Source organism: Bos indicus x Bos taurus, chromosome 19 (assembly GCF_003369695.1).
Source record: "Bos indicus x Bos taurus breed Angus x Brahman F1 hybrid chromosome 19, Bos_hybrid_MaternalHap_v2.0, whole genome shotgun sequence".
NCBI lineage: Eukaryota > Metazoa > Chordata > Mammalia > Artiodactyla > Bovidae > Bos > Bos indicus x Bos taurus.
In genome coordinates this window covers 54,730,789-54,751,099 of record NC_040094.1, presented here as the reverse complement: position 1 = coordinate 54,751,099, position 20,311 = coordinate 54,730,789, and the positions used below count along the sequence as shown (strand labels likewise).

At 49.2% G+C, this 20,311-nt stretch overlaps 1 long non-coding RNA gene across 1 annotated transcript; it reads right to left on the bottom strand.

Moving 5' to 3' along the window:
* Positions 1–3,435: 3,435 nt before the first annotated feature.
* LOC113877822 lies at positions 3,436–11,086 on the bottom strand. The gene is made up of 3 exons (XR_003506835.1): positions 9,911–11,086; positions 8,646–8,802; positions 3,436–4,208 (listed from the first exon to the last, which is right to left on the bottom strand). It is a non-coding gene; the product is annotated as an uncharacterized LOC113877822 (long non-coding RNA).
* Positions 11,087–20,311: the final 9,225 nt, after the last annotated feature.

Sequence of the window (20,311 nt, the reverse complement as noted above, 5' to 3'; positions counted from 1 at the left end):
CCCAGATGGTCCCTTCCCCTCCACGAGGGTCCACCTTCAACGCCAGTTACCACTTTCTTCCAACTCCCCCAGGTGAAATTCTACCTTCGTCTCCAAAGACTTAATTGGAGTGAAAATCAATTCACAAAGCTTCCCTGATCCCCTGTCTCCCCAGATCTGACCTCCCTCCCCCGGGTGCCCCAATATCTACACGATGCCTCCTGAAGAACCCTTTCCAGGGCTCCTGGGAAGAAGGGCCCGCCCCTTCCCTTAGAGCAGAGGTTCTGTCTGGCTGTTTTTCAATCATTTGTCCTGTCTTCCTACTTAGGTGTCCAGGTACACGGTACTCATCCCAAGCCATTTTGCATGTGTTCTAGAAAACATGTTTGCCCATGTAACTAAAGAGAAGAATGGGCCACATTCGAGGCTCAATCCTGGAGGGCTCCCTAAAGAAAATGCCTGTGCAGAGTAAAGAAAAGCTGCTTTGTCGGTACGGACTCTGAACGGGGCGGTCTGCACCAAGTGGTGGATACGGCCTTGGGACACCTGACCCGGCCTCAGATTTGCTGCTAACTCGTGTGTGTGACCACAGGCCAATCATTGACTTGTGGGCTGAATCACCTTTCTGTATTGAGATGTGAGGACCTTTGAGGTACACTAAATCCTAGAGGTCCTTTCAAATCCCCCCAGTTCTATGTGGACTCTATTATCTGTCAATCTCCTTATCTAGGAAGAGTAACCCAGCTGTGGGGAGGCATGTGGAACTCCAGGAATGCTGTGAGTGGTCATTTGAGGATGGCTCACCTGAGCCAGAGGGCATCTCAGGTGGCTCAGTGGCAAAGAATCCGCCTGCCAATGCAGGAGACACAGGAGACGTGGGTTTGATCCCTGGGTAGGGGAGATCCCCTGGAGAAGGAAATGGCAACCCACTCCAAAATTCTTGCCTGGAAAAATCCCATGGACAGAGGAGCCTGGCATGCTACAGTTCATGGGGTCACAAAGAGTCAGACACGACTCAGCGACTGAGCACGCACACACGCACACCTGGGCCGCAAAGACAGCCGCTCCTCACCCCACACCCAGTTACCTGGTCACTGGAACAGGTCTGGCCAGGATATTTGGCTGCTGGGGAGCTGTCATCACTTTTTAAACATGATGTGATTTTCAATTGGTGGCTGGTCCTTCCAGGGCCCTGACTGCAACACAAGGAACCACGGGGGAATCCAGAACTTGAAGGTGAGGGCCATCCGCCACAGGACAGTTTTGCTGGGGAATTCAGCTCTGCTGCACACATCCCATTCTTGCCTGAAGTTAATGACCATATTAGGTGGCAGGATTCAGGTTGTCCTGAATGCTTGTCCCCCAGGCAGGCTGCTGCTGTGGCCGTCCCTTTCTGAGGAAGCACCCAAGCTCAATCTGAACCACTGAAGAGCTTCTGTACCCACACAACCAGGCCCTGAGCACCTGCCCTGAGCCTCCTGTAGTGACAGACACCACAGGGGCTGTGACTACTCATAAACGGGAGGATTGCCTGTGACAGAGAACCTCCGGTTACCCTGCCATTGGGTAATGTGTTTAACAATTCTTGCCTGGAGAATCCCATGGACAATGGAGCCTGGCAGTCTACAGTCCATGGGGTTGCAAGAGTCAGACGTGACTTAGCAACTCACACACACATTTATAGACCCCATGGTCTACATGAGACAAGAGGCACAAATGGGAACTGTCCTGGGCAAACGGGACGTTTGGTCAAGCTGGCTGAAGGAAGCAAGCGCTAAGAAGCTGGGGAGAAGAACAAGAGACCTTTGTGGGCTGAAGAGAGAAGGACATTTCCTGAAGGATTAAGGAGGTTGGAGCTGGATTCGAAGGACACTGGCGTTAGGACCAGGCAGAGTGCTGGGCCCTGGGCTGGAGGAGCAGGAAGCCCCCAGCACCTTGGGCTTAAAGGTGGAGGGAGGGTTAGCAGGTCAGCAGGATGGGGAGAGCCACTCGCAGGAGCCACGGGCTGTGGTCAGGGGCTGTAGCCAGAGTGAGGTTGTAGCCAGACTGAGGGTGGGAGGTGGAGGAATGAACATGCTGGCCCAGCTCTCCTTCCTCCTGCCCGTGCACATTCACAATTCTGGGGTGCCACGGGGCAGTCTGCAGACAGTGGGTGGGGTGTCCGGGGCATCACCCCACATGTTTGTCCACTGCAGTTTTTAGACTCAAAAACCATACTTATTCTCTTGCTGTGCTGTGCTTAGTCACTCAGTCGTGTCTGACTCTTTGCGACCCCACGACCAGAGCCTGCCAGGCTTCTCTGTCCATGGGGATTCTCCAGGCAAGAATACTGGAGTGGGTTGCCATGCTCTCCTCCAGGGGATCTTCCCAACCCAGGGATCGAACCCAGGTCTCCCACATTGCAGGTGGATTCTTTATCAGATGAGCCACCAGGGAAGCCCATTATTCTCTTGCTATGTATGTGGAGTACAGTTTATGACAGCTGCTCTTCACTTCTAAACAAGAGCAATTTGGCTTTCCACCATTTCAAAACAACAAAATTGGTTTTTTGTTTGTTGTAATCTGTGGGGGGAGCTGTGCTGGGTCCCTATTGCGGCACACAGGCTCTGATGCTGTGCACGGGCTTTCTCTCTAGTTGCGGCGAGTGGGGGCGACTCTTCGTTCTGGTGCGTGGGCTTCTCACTGCGGTGGCTTCTCTTGTTACAAAGCACAGGCTCTAGGCACGCAGGCTCAGTAGTTGCGGTGCATGGGCTTAGTTACTCCAAGGCGTACGGCATCCTCCCAGATCAGGAATCAAACCCAGGTCCCCTGCATTGGATTCTTAATCACTGGACCACCAGGGAAGTCCCCAGGATGGGATTTTTAAAGGATCATACTTTAAAAAAAGTATGTTGCAGCCACAGCCGCAGACTGGACATCAGGAGTGGAGCTGGGTGAAGGGGTGGTGCGGGTATTGGATGTCTAGGACCCTGTCTTGGTCCCTACTAACAGTATCCATAGTCGTGAGGACAACTCGAGCTGCTGTCTTTGTTCGTCTCAGGGTGGGCACCTGGTGTGGAGGCAGGAGTCATCATGAAGATCGTGAGCTGGCAGGTGCCAGAGATAGAGAAACTCAACGCTGTACCCAGAGCCCCTCCCCTTGACATCCGTCACCGCTGATGCCAGGGAGGCTAACTTGGGGTGGCACTGAGATGGGGCATGTGGGGAAACGGATGCTATCTTGCAGCTGAAACTGCTTCCTCTATGTCCCTTTTCCTGCCCGGAACACAGACCTGCTTCTGGGGGCTGCCCTGGCTGCTACGGCACCGTGATGGGGCAGCCACGAGGGTGCCATGCTGAATTGGCAGGGCGACTGAAACACCCCGGGCAGGGACCTGCCTTCAAGCTCCTTGTTGTAGGAGGAAAAGACACCTTTGCTTGTTCAGGCCACTGTTGGTTGGGCTTCCGCTACCTGCAGCTCAAAGCCTTCCTGAGACGTTCCTCATGGTGGGTAATACAAATCCTGGCTTTTCTGATGCATTTAATGAAAAAACCACAAATAACCGATTCAATGGCCTCATCAAAACAAGCATCACGCATAGCGTACGTAGAAGGTGAGCAGCTGGTGGGGAATGTCCTTTAAGGAAGCAGCAACCCTGAAGGGAAGAGACTCTGAGAATTCTATAGTTCTCCACCCACACCTGCAGATCTTCAAAACATGACAAGAGCACCAGGCTGGGGGAATCCTCCAGGCAGGGTCCTCAGAGTGGGGTCATGGACCAGCTTTAGGGAAGGGACATCACTGGGGTTGTATGAAAGTTATCAGTACATGACGTGTGCAAATTCTGGGAAATTTAACCATAGCTTTTAGCAAATATACAAAGAGCTTCAATCATGAAGGACCACAGTCACCTTCAGATGATCCAAGCAAATCAGCCTGCGCCAGAACCTGGTCTTTTCTGCCGGGTATTACATCAGGATGTGTATCAATGTCAGGAAAACTTCTAAGAAGTTAACCCTCAAAAGGACAAACATTGTTTTCTTTTTTTTTTTTAATGATGGCATCCTCCTGAGTTCACAGCCCTTGTGAGATTCCTGGGGAAGAGCAGAAAGTAGAAATGCTTGACAGGTGAAGCCTGGAGGTGAGAGTCTTCTGCTGGGACTCTCTTGTGGTCAGTCTACAAGGAGGGTTCATGAGAAATAGCATATTTGCATCATCTCCAAGTGTCTCCTCCCTGATTTCCTATCAGCTGCAGGGAGAATAAAGAAACAGCGATTATGCCGTGAAGGAACTGAGCATACTGAACCAGGCGGTCAACACCCTCATCACCAGTAAGGGGTGTTGGACCAGGTGCCCTGATGGGGTGCCCTTTGCAGGTACGGCACCCCCATACAAGTTGCTGCCAAAAATGCATAACCCCCATCTGCTCCTGCGGAAATGTGACATAAACCCCAAATAAGGAGCCATCTATTATTTTCCAAAAGGCCGGTATGAGGGGTCATTCTTGCAAAAAAAAAAACCCATGTTGGGACTTCCCTAGGGTCCAGTGTGTAAGATTCCGAGCCTCCACTGTAGGGAACCCAGGTTGGATCCCCGGTCAGGGAACTAGATCCCACATGCCACAGTGAAGACCCAGTGCAGGCAAAAGAAATACATATTTTAAAAAAGATTTTTTTAAATGTCCATGTCACAGCAGATGAAGAAAAGCCATAGAAAGTCCAGATTAAAGGAGGCTAAAGAAACAGGACAACTAAACGCAATGCCTGATTGTGGACTGGATCCTAGACCGGAGGGAAAATGCTATAAAAGACGTTACTTTGGATCAACTGACAAATCTGAATTCAAACAGTAGATCAGACAAGTGTTGCTCTCATGTTAAATTTACTGATGTTAGTAACTATACAATGGTTTTATGGTTATGTAAGTGGACATTCCTATTCTTAGCAATTATGCACAGAAAGGTTTAGGGCTAAAGGGCTGGGTGTTTGCAAGTAACCTTTCTAATGGTAGAGAGAGAGCACACAAAAATAGTAAACGGGTGAAATATTAGCAGCTAAGTTTGGGCATACAGGTATTCTTTATAGTAAAAATTTTGGGCAATTTTTCTGTACTTTTGAAATTCTTTCAAAAAAGAAAACAATCTAAAAGGCAGGGCCCTTCCCTCTGTGGGTTGGGGAGGTGACGTCGGGGAGACAGGACCGTGGAGAGGCAATTGGTGTCCATGTCAGGCAGGGGGGTGGGGAGGATCAGTGAGATCAGTGAGGATCAGGATCAGCTGAGAATCAGTGATGGAATCAAACGAAGAAGGAAAACAGGTCATCGGGAATCATTTCACTAATCTGCATCAGGGATTCACTCATCCTTTTGACCCTGGAGCCTCCCTAATTCTTATTTAAAAGTCTTACATCTTGGAATCTTGAGCCATTTGGCTGATAAACAAGCCTCACTGTTCTTGAATGGAGGGAAGCAGACCCTCCCAGTTTCCATTATTGATGTGGACCAAGCCATAGCCGGAAAGCCCAGGAGCCACTGGTGGGGCCGACAACCAGGCAATGCCATCAAATAGGTGGGTCCATCAGGGAGTCTAAGTTTGAACAAAGGCCAGGCTGCTGCTGCTGTTCACTAGCTCTGCACAAGGAAATGCCCACCAGATGCAGATGAACAGGTGGGAGAAAGTGGGATTTGAGCAGGAGGACCTGTTCCTGTCCCCAAGGGCCTGTCAACAGCTCCCTTTGTTCCCAAGTGGCTGCCTGCCGCTGATCAGCACTTCCCCGCCACGTCAGAAGGAAGCTGTGCACAATGCGGACTGATGGTGATTTTTTTTCTCTTCCAGCTCTAAGAGCATCTTTGCTTTCAGCTGCCTCGGTGAAGTGGAGTTGAGTCATAGAGATGAGCAGAGATGCCCAGACAGCTGGGTAGAGTGAGGACAGGGCTGAGAACGGAATCACCAGGGGCTGGAGGGCTGATGTCAGTTAGGAGGACACACAGGGGCATCTCCAGGGAACACAAGAACATGGTCCTGCCAGAGGTCAGGGGTCAGAGAGCCCGAGAAGGTCCCTGGTCTGGAGGCCTGCTCCCTGACGGTGTACACCACCTGCCTCCAGCAGCTCTTCCAAGACTGTCAGAATGACAGGTGAGTGTGCTCAGTCACCAAGTTATTTCCGACTCTGACTCTTAGGACCCCATGGACTATTGCCTGCCAGGCTCCTCTGTCCCTGGGATTTTCCAGGCAAGAATACTGGAGAGGGTTGATTTCCTTCTCCAGAGGATCTTCCCAACCCAGGGATCGAGCCCACGTCTCCTGCATCTCCTGCATAGGCAGGTGGGTTCTTTAACATTGGGAAGCCCCTTGGAATGACACCATCACTCAAAATTCTGCCCAAGAACCACTCATCAGTCGTGATCAGTCAACTATACCCACTCTGTGGCAAGTCATTCTCATCGATTTTTAAAGGACTTTTCCCTAGATGGCTACTTGGATCAGGTAACTGGACACAGCTGGCTGGGAAGACAAATGACAGCTGGCATTTATGCTCTGGGCAGCGAGTCTTCGTATTTCTCTGGCCTTGTGACCCCATCTGTGCTTTTCAAACTAGAAACAAATATTTTTAATGCTTCTGAGAAAGGATAAATGTCTGAGGATAGCCAAGAACATCTCAAAACCAAGGAATAATAAGGGAGGTTTGACTCACCAACTATTAATAGCCTCTTTAGAAACAACTGTAATGAAAAGAATACTCTTGGCACATGAAAAGAAGCCATTCCAAAAATATATGGGAATTTAACACATGATAAAAGTGGTATCTCAATGGGAAAATGAAAATTTAATTAATAGATTGTGTTGGCATTATCAAATACTTCTCTGGAATAAAATAAACGTATATCCTTTCCTCATAACATAAACAAAAATGAACCCTTGATGGATTAAAAATCCAAAGGTCAAAAAAAGAAAATTCATATTAAATATTAGAAAAAAATTAAGGGAACTATTTATTTTGGAGCAATGGCAACCTCTTTAAGACAAGAAACTCAAAACCATACAGAAAAAAATAGACATATTTGACTCTATAAAATTAAAATTTTGGAAAATATAACACAAAGTCAAAAGGCAAGTATTAGACTTATTTATTAGATTAGATTGATTTATTGATTAGATTATTAATATTAGATTATGCTTATAATATATAGGTAAGTATAAGTTTAATATCACTTAATATCACAAAAACACCTACTAATTTATTTTTAAAGACAACCCTAGGGACTTCGCTGGTGGTCCAGTGGTTAAGAATCTGCCTTGCAATGCAGGGGACACAGGTTTGAGCCCTGGCTGGGGAACTAAGGTTCCACATGCCAAGCAGCAGCTAATCCCAAGTGCCACAGCTACTGAGGCTGCTTCACAATTAGTGAAGCTGTGAGCTGCGACAAAAGATCTCGTATGACAAAACTAAGACCCCATGCAGCAGACAACTAAAGACGTAAACATTTTTTTTTTTTTAAAGACAACCCTAAAGGAAGATAGTCACAAGGCATGAACTGGCAATGCCCAGAGGGGAAAATTCAAACGGATACAGCAAAAGGGTGTACGTTGGCAAGTGAAGATCACATAAGGACTCAGGGAAATATACATCAAAACTCCCACGAGTTGTCATTTCTCACTCCCCCCAGCTCTTTATTTTGCAAATATTGATATTTCCCCCCAGGCTGCAGTTTGTGAAGTCTGATTTTACGTGTGGTTAGTATTTCTTGCACTAAGAAATATTGAGATGGGACAATTATGCAATGTCGCTCAGCCTAATAAGCGCATGTTTCCCCTTCTTCATGAACCCGAACTAACTCAGCATCCAGAACGTATTTAGTCAACAGTCCCAGCCAAGCAGCTGAAGTAGGAACCTAGAACAATGAGCTCTTTGTGGCCACAACGCTCAGCGAGGCAGCTTCCTCAAGTAAATTAACTAAAGACGGTCTTCTGGGGAAAAGTTGGGGGAACCTTGCATTTTTGTTCTAGCTCTCACCGTTTTTAAACAGGCCTTTAGAATTTTCTCTGCATTTTGGATTCTATATCAGACTATGGTTTGAATGACAGTTTCTGCATCTTCCATAATCAACCCATTCACTCAAATAACATCCTTCGCCCTTTTGTGGGCTGCACCCCACAGGCCAGCAAGCTTCGTAGCTCCCCAGCCTCGAGACCGAAGAAAGAGACCAGAGACAACACAGAGACATCAATGGTTCACTGGACAGAGGATCTTACACAGGGGTCCTGGAGGGACACCCCACCAGGTGTGGCAGACCCCAGCCAGGACATGGCAGCAGTCTTTGTTGCTCGGGAGAGAAGGAGGCTACTGTTTATTCGGGGAATTGACATCAGGTGGGCTCAGAGTTACCAGGGACTGTTGAAACCCTACAGCGGAGAGGGCTGGCTGGTCAAGTGAGGGAAGCCAGCAATTAGTCAAGCAGGGAATACAGAGAACAAGAGCAAGAGACATCTTCAATTGTCTGACCATGCTCCCATTGTTTCAGTGGGTTTTCCCTACACTCCCACTTAGACTTTTAACTCAATCTGTGTAGGAAGTGATAGGATCAAAGTAACGATACCCTTTTGCATATTATTGCAAAACATCCCACTTTCCAAACACATAAGAGAATGAGTCACACAACCTGGAGAGCACTAGACCACAGTGCTTACCTGAGTCCAGGATTGACTTGAGGGAGTCCTGATCACCAGAACGGCATGCGGATCCCACCTTTACCATGTGCTGCCTGGGGGACCCTGGTGATTACCTCACCATAGGTCCTGACTATGCAAACATCCAACTCCAAGGAGGGTCCTGGTCCTGAGTTGACTTAACCAAAGAAATAATATGTTTATAACAATAGTAGGAAGTCAGTAGATAATCATCATGATTTCTTACATGAAATGCCAGACAACTGAAGGGCACTGCAGTGATATCCACATGGTATTTAACCAGTCAGTATTCAGGGATAACGATGATGGGAATGGAGGAGCGAGAGCTGATGTGACCAGGGGGTAGGCTGCCGTGCTCTTGTTCTGTTTACACTGAGCACAAAGGTGATGCAGCAGTACCTGGACACACCAGTTGTTTAAGGGAAAAAGCAGCTGCTGTCTAATCCAGGGGTAAGGAGGGGAGCTTAGTGGACAAGTAGCACCCATCCGGTGGACAGAAACGGGTCAAGGGTCAGAAGAGAGGGGTGAAACCCTAGAAACAGGCTCCTTCTTTCTCCTCCCTATGCTGCTTCCCCTCTTATATCTTCAGGTTGCCTCCATCCTTAAAGATCTGGACCACTTTAAAAAGAGTCAGAACAACCATTCTGACAAACTATTAATGCACCTGAATCACGTTTGCTTGGGTTACAGAAAACAAATCCAGATAAACTATTCACACAATCCTGTCTGCTTCCACTGCAGGGGACATGGGTTCCATCCCTAATCAGGGAACTTACTAAGATCCTGATTTTTTTTTTTTTTTTTTTGGTGCAGCCAAAAAAAAAAAAAAAGTTTAAAAGCAAGGCCAAGACTGGGAGAAAATATTTACAACACATATATCCAATTAAGGACTTGTATCCAGATTCTATAAAGAATGTTTACAATGCATTAACAAGAAGACAACCTGAATTTTTTTTTTTTTTAAAAAAGGGCAAATGACTTGAGTAGACAGTTTGGCAAAGAAGAAATACAGCGAACAAGCCAATGAAAAAATGCTCAATATCATGTCACTAGGAAAATGCAAACTAAAACCACTATGAGATATCCCCACTAAAGCTGGTAAAACCAGAGACTGACCGTACCAAGTATTAGCAGGGATGCACAGCAGCAGGGACTCGGGGTGTTGCTGCTGAGAATGTGAGGGACAGCTTACTTGAAAACGTCTGGTGTTTCCCTCAAAGATGCCCTCGCTCTACAACCTAGCAACCCTGTTCCTGGGTACTTACCAAGAGGTTTAAATGGGACCACTTGTCCACACCGAGACTTGTCCATGCAGGCTCGTCACAGATCACTCAGAACAGAGAAAAACTGGTGGATGGATTGAGAATGAAACGCCTCCCAGCATCTAATGATTCACGCAGCAACGTGGGGTCAGCACAAGGGCAGCCGGCCAGGAGCTAACCCAACTGGGAGACCTCAGAGAGGGCGATGCAGCCATGAGTGTTGGGCGGCAAAGGACTTCTCTCAACCTTCTTGTTATGGGGATTTCTCAATAAGCCTGCCCCAGGAGAGGACAGCTGTGACTGGACACTTTCCACCCTGGCCTGGGCTCGGCTGGGGCACCAGGATGGGGGCAGAGGGCCTCTCTGATGCTGGCTTTGGACCTCAGTCCGTGTCCCTGCACCTCGGGGCGGGGCTTTCTCATGGTCCTGCCTCTCCCAGGAGTTGGCTATCTCCTCGTGTGCCTCCTCACAGGCAGAGGGCCTCTGCTCCTCCAGCCTCACCCTCCAGCCTCGGTCTCCATCTGTGTTTTCTGCTGCTCCCTCAGTGACTCCAGGCTTTTGTTCTGTAAAGGAGAGCTTTGAGGGCTTCGAGGAAGCTTTCTCGGCTGCCTGCCCTGCTCCGCCCCGTGAGCACGGTGCGGTCCCTGCGGAGGGCCCCGGGGGTCTCGGCACCCACGGCTCTTGCCCTCAGCTGCCCTGCTCCGTGCGTGCCTGCCGCGCTTCACTAGAAGTCTCAGCTCACCTCCTGCCCAGCTCTGCCCCATGACCCACTCTCCTGCCCTCCTTGGAGGCCTGTCTGTCTTAGATCTCAGGCAGCTCCTTGATGGGCTTGGAATGATTTTGTAGATCTGTCTAAACTCCTGTTAGGATGAGGGTGTGACTCTTTCCAGCTTTCTGCGTCCTAAATGAAAGCCAGAATATCTAGCTTATGGATTAAAAAAAATTGGAAGGTTGAGGGAGTGACAAAATGTGAACGGCTGGAAATACTGGGCAGTAGGAATATGGGCTTTTGGTATTATTCCTCATGCTTCTTCGTATTTGTAAAATTTCAGGGACTTCCCTGGTGTTTCAGTGCTTAGGTCTCTGTGCTTCCACTGCAGGGGCATGAGTTCCATCCCTGATCAGGGAGCTAAGATAACCTCAAACTACACAGTGAGGCCCCCAAATTTAAAAATAAATAAAAATTAAAATTTCAACAATAGAAACAATCTTTATATTAATTTATATTTAAATATACATTTATAATAAATATATTTATATTGTTTAAAATATTTATAATAATTTTGTAATATTTATAGACTTCCCTGGTGGCTCAGACGGTAAAGTCTCTGTCTACAATGCAGGAGACCTGGGTTCGATCCCTGGGTTGGGAAGAGCTCCTGGAAAAGGAAATGGCAACCCACTCCAGTATTCTTGCCTGGAAAATCCCATGGATGGAGGAGCCTCGTAGGCTACAGTCCATCGGGTCGCAAAGAGTCGGACACAACTGAGTGACTTCACTACTATCTTATAACATTTATAAATATATTCGGGGCTTCCCAGGCAGCGCTAGAGGTTAAAGAATCTGCCTGCCAATGCAGGAGATGTAAGAGACATGGGTTCGATTCCTGGGTGAGGAAGATCCCTTGGAGAAAGGAATGGCAACCTACTCCAGTATTCTTGCCTGGAGAAGTCCATGGACAGAGGAGTCTGAAGGGCTATAGTCCATAGGGTCACACAGAGTCAGACATGACTGAAATGACTTAGCATGCACGAATAAATATCTATTTATAAATAAACAGTAAACATCTATAAATAAGTACTACTGCTGCTGCTGCTAAGTCGCTTCAGTCGTGTCCGACTCTGTGCGACCCCAGAGACAGCAGCCCACCAGGCTCCCCCATCCCTGGGATTCTCCAGGCAAGAACACTGGAGTGGGTTGCCATTTCCTTCTCCAATAAATAAGTACATATGATGTCAATTCAGAGGCAAACTGGACAGAGCTGTGGGTGACCTGGGAACCCACCTCTTTTGGTTGGCATTTGAAGTTGGGGGCACAGCCTCGTGGGACTGAGTCCTTCACCTGTGGGATCTGATGCTGCCTCTGGGTATGTAGTGTCAGAACTGAGTTACACTGGCGAGCATCCAGCTGGTGTCATGGAGGGCTGCTTGGTTGGGGACAACCCCCACACATCTGGTGGCAGGTTAAGGAGAGACTCACAGGAGGTGGAAGCAGCGTCTTCCTAATACATTGCCCATATTTTCTCTCTGTGGACATTTCTAGAGCCAACCTTTGAAGGTAAAGTTTAAGCTACAGACAAGGATATAAGCAGTAATTGCTTGGAAAGTTTTACCGAGGCCAATTACACAAGACACCCACCAACCAAAGTCAGTGTTTGCATGTAGCCACATCCTCTTTGCCCGGAACCTGTACTTACCTAGGAACAGGCCAAGGGCCGAGTGTATTTGAGGTTTGGACTCTGCTCCCTGGGAACTGACTACCTCTAAGAAATATTTGGTGACTTGGACTATTTCCTCACTTCCTTATATTTCAATCCAGAGACCAAGTCAAGGAAAAAGTCACCTGGTCTCCAGGGCTTCTTCTTCTGTTTCAATAGGCTCCCCAGACCCAGCGTCCATCCTTTGCACGCCTGAACTTCAGTGGGGTCTCCCCCGTGCGGTGGGCACCTGGAGGAAGGCAGATGCCCCGGTTTAACATCCGGCATATGCCACCCCCACGGGGGCCCTTCTGTCCCTCCTCCTGCAGCATCCAAGGGAGTCCCCAGCACTGCTGAGCAGACCTGCAGCATCATCCTCCAGTCAGTGCAGAAGGTGGCACCTGAAGTCTGGGGAAAGGGCGCCCAGTAAGATGTGAGCGTCATCCACAGGCAGATACTTTACAGGTGTGGGTGGATCTGGTGCCAAACTGAGTCAACCGTGTCGCATGTGCCCGGGAAGAGCCAATGCCATCCGGGCAGGCTGAGCATGTGAGTCTGTAAAACAGATGAAAGGACGTGAGGTCCAGCTCTTCCCCTGCACATCTGCTAAGATTCGCTTCAGCAAATTCTTCCCCAGAGTGAGGGGTTTCTTCCCAGGTTTCTCTGTGCCATCTGTGTGAGCCAGGGTTCTCCAGAGGAACAGAAGCAACAGACCCCAGAGCTTGCTTCCTCTCTCTCCAATGGGTGAAGACACCGCAAAAGGCAAGACAGCCTTACCAGGAACTGAGTTGCTGCCACCTTGACTTTGGACTTAGAGACTTCAGAACTGTGAGGAATAAATTTCTGTTGTTTTGACCACCAGGTCTGGGATATTTTTGTTGCAGTAGCCCTAGCATGTGTGTGAGTGTTAAGTTGCTTCAGTCGTGTCTGATTCTTTGCGACCCTATGGACTGTAGCCCGCCAGGCTCCTCTGTCCATAGGATTCTCCAGGCAAGAATACTAGAGTGGGTTGCCATGCCCTCCTCCAGGGGATCTTCCCGACCCGAGGATCAAACCCACATCATTTTATGTCTCCTGCATTGGCAGGTGGGTTCTCCACCACTGGCACCACCTGGGCAGCCTGTAGCCTAAGCAGGCTAAGATAAATAGGTCTATTTAAAGATTATCTTTCTCTGAATAGGTATGGATCACATAGGGAGCAGACACGGTGAAGAAGCAAACTTTAAGCAAGGCCTCCTCCCTTTCCAATCCACCTGGCGCCTCTGAGCTCCGAGGACAAAGGTTCAGATGGGAACTGTTTAACCTGGGGCCGTGGAGGGACTCAGCCCCAGGAGACTCCACCCACTTTTCATCTGGGGCTTCCTGTGTACTTTTCTAGGGCAGACCATCCGTAGCATGTATTAGCTTCAGGGAAGGTCCCAAGGCCCACAGGTAATAAGAACCACTTCTCTGTAGGCTCTGGGTGATATAGATACAAAAACTTGCCAGATGTGGACCTTTCCCTGCGAAGAAATGACAGTTTCTCACGTGGAAGGGGCTGATGCATGAAGTTCGGCGTTCTCAACAGGGGGTGGTATCTTCACCCCGACTCATAAAACAGAAGGAGACGCAGCTTTAATTCCTAGAAGATGCTCAGGGAGCCTTCAGACAGGGGCACTTGATGCCTGCAGGAGAGACTGGCTGAAAACGTGACGCTCTTGGAACCCTCGTTGGCTGCGCCTGAGCAAACATGCCCCGCCATGGTGTCATGTCCATGTGGCTGCTGAAAGGAGGGTCTATCCACCCCGCCCCCTCGATACAGGGTGATCTCTTTAGAGGGACCACATTCTGCTGATGGCTGGGGAGACGGTGCTGAAGCAGACAGGCTGGCCTGCACAGACACTCACCCTCAGAGCCCCCCAGTGTTCAAAGGCTGAGGTCAGCCTGCAGAGAGTGTGGCCCCTATAGAGACTGGGGCAGCGAGGAAAGCAGAGCCCATTGAGAGTAAGGTGTAAGAGCTAGATGGCCCCCCACCCCAGGTAAAGTCAAGCCCTGAATGATGGGAGAAGCCCCCGGAGAGCTTCCAGAAGGGCCTCTCGTGCTGGACTGAGACTGAGCCAGTCTGAGATCATCAAGCTGGTGTAGGACCAGGCAGCACTCCCCTCCCCACCCTCTGGAGGTTGTTTTGAGAGCACAAAGTGAGGAAAGTGCCCATGGATTTTGCCTAGGTTGAGAGACAAACCGCTGTGAAATTAAAATTCAGTGTCATCACGGGAAACTCGGCAAGCAGCACAATTAAGAGCGTTACTTTCCAGACAGAAAAGAAAGAGTCAGCATGATGTGAATCACAACAGGGAGAGTCCAGGGAGTGGTACGGAATTTGGGATGAAGGCTGGGAGGACTCCTGAGGATGAGGTGGGGAGGGGCCCAGTTGGGACTTTAGGGATGAGCAGAAGCATCCCAGGAAGAGGGAGATAGGGGCAACTTGCAAGCAGAAGGCAGAGTGACTTGAGGAGCCGGGAGACAGACAGTCCCGGAGAACCGGGCTAAGAATCCAGAGGCTGGAGGGAGGAAGGAACCAGGAAAGGGGCAAGAAAGAGCCAAGAGTGGGAGACAAGCAGGTCCAGAATCATGGAGGAAGAAACTGGAGCTGCCCAGAGGGGCAGCAACAGCCTTGAAGTGAGGCAGGGCTGGGCTCACCCAGGTCACCAGAGAAAAGCGGATAGACCACCTGCAAGGGAGTGCCGAGCACAAGGTCCAGGAGGTGCTGTGTGCTCTGGACACCTGCAGAGATGGAGAGGCTGCAGGAAAGGGCGCTGGCCTCATGGTCCAAACTGGCAGGTCATGAATCCACTCGAGCAACACCCAGGAGCACATGTTATCACCTGGCACGATGCTAATTTTTTTAGGTGGTAGTCAAGGACCTCCCTGGTGGCTCAGATGGTAAAGAATCTGCAGTGCCAGAAACCTGGGTTTGATCCCTAAATCAGGAAGATCCCCTGGAGAAGGGCATGGCCACCCATTCCAGTATTCTTGCCTGGAGAATCCCATCAACAGAGGAGCTGGGGGGCTACAGTCCATTGGGGTCACAGAGAGTCGGACACAACTGAGCGACTTTCACAGGGATAGTAAAGAAATAAAAAGGCCAGGACACAGGTGCTCAATAAATTGTAATTACGTCTTGCTTAAGAGCATTAAGATCAGAGGAGACTGTGTATGACAATCATTGACGATGTAACACTAAGGATGCTGGCCAGGAAGATGCTAAGCAGAATCCTGAAGCATCAGGAAATATAAATAGATTTGTTTCCATTGAGTTTGTACAAAGACCTAAACCAAGAGCAGAAAGGTGATTCCATGTGATACAGTGTGGTGAACCAAGAGGAAGGTTGGATTAAGGAAGATAAGGCTAGTCCGGCAGCAGGCCTCTGGTCCCCCTCAGTACAGAACTCAAGTTCTGGTGCCCGAGTCACGTGACCATCTGTGGCTAACGGGGCCAAGGTTTTCTACTGTCTTCCACGCAGTGGGTCGGGTCACACACAGTGGATCGCTCGTATCAACCAGGTTAGGAAACATCTCACTCCAGGTAGAAGCTGGAAATCTAGCAGAACCCTCGGTTGGAACGGAGAGAGACACACTTCACAGCAAGACCTGACGATAGAGCTGCTGCCGGCCTGTCTACATTCGAGTCAAGACCCTCCAGAGAGGGGATCGCGGTTCCGTAATGTGAATGAGACAAGGACCTCCCCGGAACAGAGAGGCAGAGTCCAGGGTGTCACGTAGCCTGGAGTGGTGGGCTGGCTCTGTGCTTTGCTTGCTGTGCCCACACCCAAATAACCTATGAAAGGAAAGGCATGGCAGCATTTATCACTCGCGTGTCATCCCCTCCTCAGAGCGTTTCCTTTCCACCAAGGTTCCTTTTGGCGCCCTTGGGAGGGGTCTGATGTTCTGCGGTACAAATGGGCAGCTGCTTGGTGTGTCCACGCATCACTTTTTTTTTAATAATTTTTTTTTGAGTTTTGGCTCTGCTGGTCTTTGTTGCTGGGCTCAGGCTTTCTCTAGTTGCATCAAGCAGGGGCTGCTCTCTAGTTTTGGTGTGAAGGCTTCTCATTGCAGTGGCTTCTCTTGTTGCAGAGCTCGGGATCAAGGGCTCTAGGGCTCAGTAGTTGTGGCTCATGGGGCTTAGTTGCTTCACGGCATGTGGGATCTTCCCGGACTGGGGATTGAACGCATTATCGTCTGCATTGGCAGACAGATTCTTTACTGCTGAGCCACCAGAGAACCCCCAAGCAGCACGTTTTAAGCAGAACTCTGTTTGGCGCAGCTGTCCACCTGCTTGGAGGCAGCGGGTGAATCAGCTGGCCCTTGCTCTGGATCCCAAACTGGGATTTCATGCATGGCATGCAAAGGATCAGCAAAGGATTCCATAGTTTTCAAAAATAATTAAAATAATGATGAAACTGAGTTCCAGGTCCAGGCACTAGGCTAAGAGCTGTTTTTGTTTTTGTTTTTTTAAATATGCATCACCTGATTCATTCATCCTTAGCCCAGTGACGTATGTCCTGTTACATATATGTGTACCTGCCCTGGAGCGTGTAGTATCCATGTGTATATATGTGTGTGTGTTCTAGCCCTGTTCACTGAAAGGGCAAAGAGATGAAGACACCTCAGTAGCAATGGGCACACCTAGAGGCCAACCCTTGGCCTCTAAAAGGAACTGGGGGCCCCTGGAGAAATGGCTGACCCTGGAACTGAGGAAGGGTGGGTATGAGGTGATCCAGAAGTATTTTGTGATGCCAGGAAAGGCGTTGGTGCTAAGAAAATGCAGGGTATATCACATCATATCATAGGACATGGAGCCAATGGATGGGGCTCCCACTGGCCAAATTGGGGACATTTTGAACATCAGACTCACTAAGGACAGTAGTATGTTACAGACCTCTGGAAACAGGAATCCGTGCATCCACGCCATTAACAGGTGTGCAAGCAGGACAAAGAAAGGCTCCTTCTCACAGTCAGGGCGCCGAGGGCCAACCGGTCACTCGAGGGAGGCGCTGGAGGTGGGGCTCATCATTTTGCAGCCACTAGAGTAGAGATGAGTGTGTGCAGAGCACTTAGGCAAGAATCACCGGTGAGACTAAGTCCAGGGGGTAGTGTTGACAAGGCGCCCTCCTGGGGCGATCACAGCATGAGCTCAGGTACAACACAGAGTATGCCTGGGATGCCCTGGGGCACAGGCCCAATAGGAGGGGAAGAGGGCAGAGACAAGAGGCACAGAGGCACATTTTGGGGCCCCAGCTGGTTAGCGGGTGCAACCATGTGACTGGTCATCTACCCAGGCATTTGCGAACACTAGAGGCTAGTCCTGTGGGGTGTCAGCAGGCGGTGGTTGGGCAGAGGGGCCAGTGAAAGAGCCTGATGGTGAGCTGGCGGAGAGGTAGGTGAGACTAGATTTGTCCATCAAAGCTGAGTGGAGGGAGTGGAGGCAGGCCCTTGGCTGAGGACGAAGATGCAGATGCAACAGGACAAACTGTCAAAACGCCAGCGATGCTCACAAAACCTGCACATGAATGCGCATGGTTCCACTGTCCATAGCAGCCCAAGAGTGGGGATTACTCAACACCCGTCAACAGATGCATGAATAAGGAGGTGGCGTATCCATAAAATGGAACATCAGCACCAAAAGAGAATGAAGTACTGACAACCCACACCACCAGTGAGCCTTGAAAGCAGTGGTGGTGAGCGCAGTCAGACACGGAGGACTACACCGCGAGTGACTCCAGTTCTACGAGATGTCCAGGAGAGGAAGTCCCCAGAGGCTGAAACAAGGGTCTGCCTAGGGCTGCAGGGGGTGAGGATGCTAATGGGAGCAACATGGTTTGCTTGGGGACGATGAATAGATTTCAGAATTGATGGTTAATGGCTGAATGACTTGGTGAATGACCAAACCCACTGCATTGTACACTTTAAATGGATGAATTATATGGTACAGAATCATACTTCACTAAACCTGGTGTGTATACACGTATGTACGCATGTCTGCCTAACAGGGAAGAGAAGGAAGTGTAACTGATTGGGACTCTATGAGGCCTTCCCTGGAGAGACACCTCCCCCCTCCCGCCCCCCTTCATGTCCTCCACCTGCCCCTTGTCTGGAAACACTTTAGCCAAAGAATACATTTAATCAGAGAAATGAGAAAATGCAGAAACAGAGGAAAACAGTCAACAAGACAAAATAACAGTCATGAAACAAAATACCTTTAGTTCCTCCTCAAGGGCTGTAGGTAACATCCTCAGTCATATCCTTTTGGCTATTTTAGAGATACTGAAACCCAACCAGGAGGAAGTTGTTAACATGATGATCAGACTGCGGACGTGACATAAGCTGCTCCATCTGGCACAATTCCAAGAACTGGCCTTAAGCAAGTGGGAACAAACTGACCCTGGATCTGAAGATTAACTGAACGTAAAATAATCAAGGTGACACTGATTAGATCACCCCATGAGAAATTTCAAGATGACTGTTGGAGCTGTCTGTGCTGTTCTGCACGTGGCCCCCCAACCCCACATGTGTACCCCTGAAACTCCCCCTCAGAAGCTTTGCCCCCTGACTGACAAGGGGAAATTGGTTCTTTGGGACACGAGTCCACATTCTCTGCAGGATTGCTGGCTTCCTCAATAAAGCCATCTTTCTTTGTAACCAACATCTGTCTCTCAACATTGGATACTTGACCAATGGGCAGCCCAACCTGAGTCTGGTGACAAAAAGAACTGGGGTGGTTGTTTAAGGCACTATTCTCAAACAGTACTGGGCGCCAGAAGCACCTGGAGACCTTGTTAAACCATGTCAGGTCCCAGCACAGCAGGCTCCAATTCAGTGGGTGTGGCGGGCACCTGAGAATCTGTACTTCTAACCCATCCCCAGATGCTGCTGGAAATGCTATCCAGGGAACCACACTTTTAGAACCACAGAAAGGGATGGCATTTACTCACTGCTGTTGTTCTAAAATTGAGATCTCATTCACTTACCATAGAATTCACCCTTTTATTTTCAAAATTGTTTTTGACTACACCGGGTCCTTTGCGGCACATGGGCTTTCTCCAGCTGCAGCGTGCGGGGGCTACTCTCTAGTCATGGTACCGAGCTTCTCGCTGCGCTGGCTTCTCTTGCTGCAGAGCACGGGCTCTAGGGTTCAGTGGTTGTGGCCCATGGGGCTGAGCTGCTCCGCAGCATGTGGGATCTTCCTGGACTAGGGACTGAACCCGTGTCCCCCGTATTGGCAGGCAGATTCTTAACCCCTGGACTACTGGGAAGTCCAGAATTCACCCTTTTAAAGTGTACAATTCAGTGAGTTTTAGTGCATTCCCAACATTGTGCAACTATCAACAAATATTTTCAACACCCTCAAAAGAAACCCTGTACCCATGGGCAGTCACTCCCGTTCTCCCGACATCACCAGCCTCTGACAACCACTAACCCACCTTCTCTCTCCACAGATTTGCCTTTTGAAGACACTGCATATAAATAGAATCATATAAACCATGAGCTTTTGTGTCTGGCTTCTTTACGCAGCATATTTTCAGGGTTCAGCCATGTCATAACACGAATCCCAACTTCATTCCTTTTCATGGCTTTGTGATATTCCACTGCATGAACACACCGAAGTTCACTTATCCACTCATCAGGTGATGAACATCTGTATTGTTTCCACCTTTTGGCCACTGTGAATCATGTGGCTGTAAACATTCAAGTGCAAGTTTTTGTGTGGATGTGTTTTCAGTTCTCGCGGGCATATACCTTGGAACTGCTGAACCATATGCCAACTCTACACTGTGCTTTCTGGGGAGCCACCAGCCAAGGCGACAGGCTAGGGCTTGTCCGTCTCCTTACCCTGTGATGCTGTGCTGAGTCTTCTGGGCTTTGAGGTTCTACCTCACTGTGCCTCTTCCCTGGAGTTATGGAGGCACATCTGGAAACTGAAATGATACTGAAAAGGTATTATAAAGGC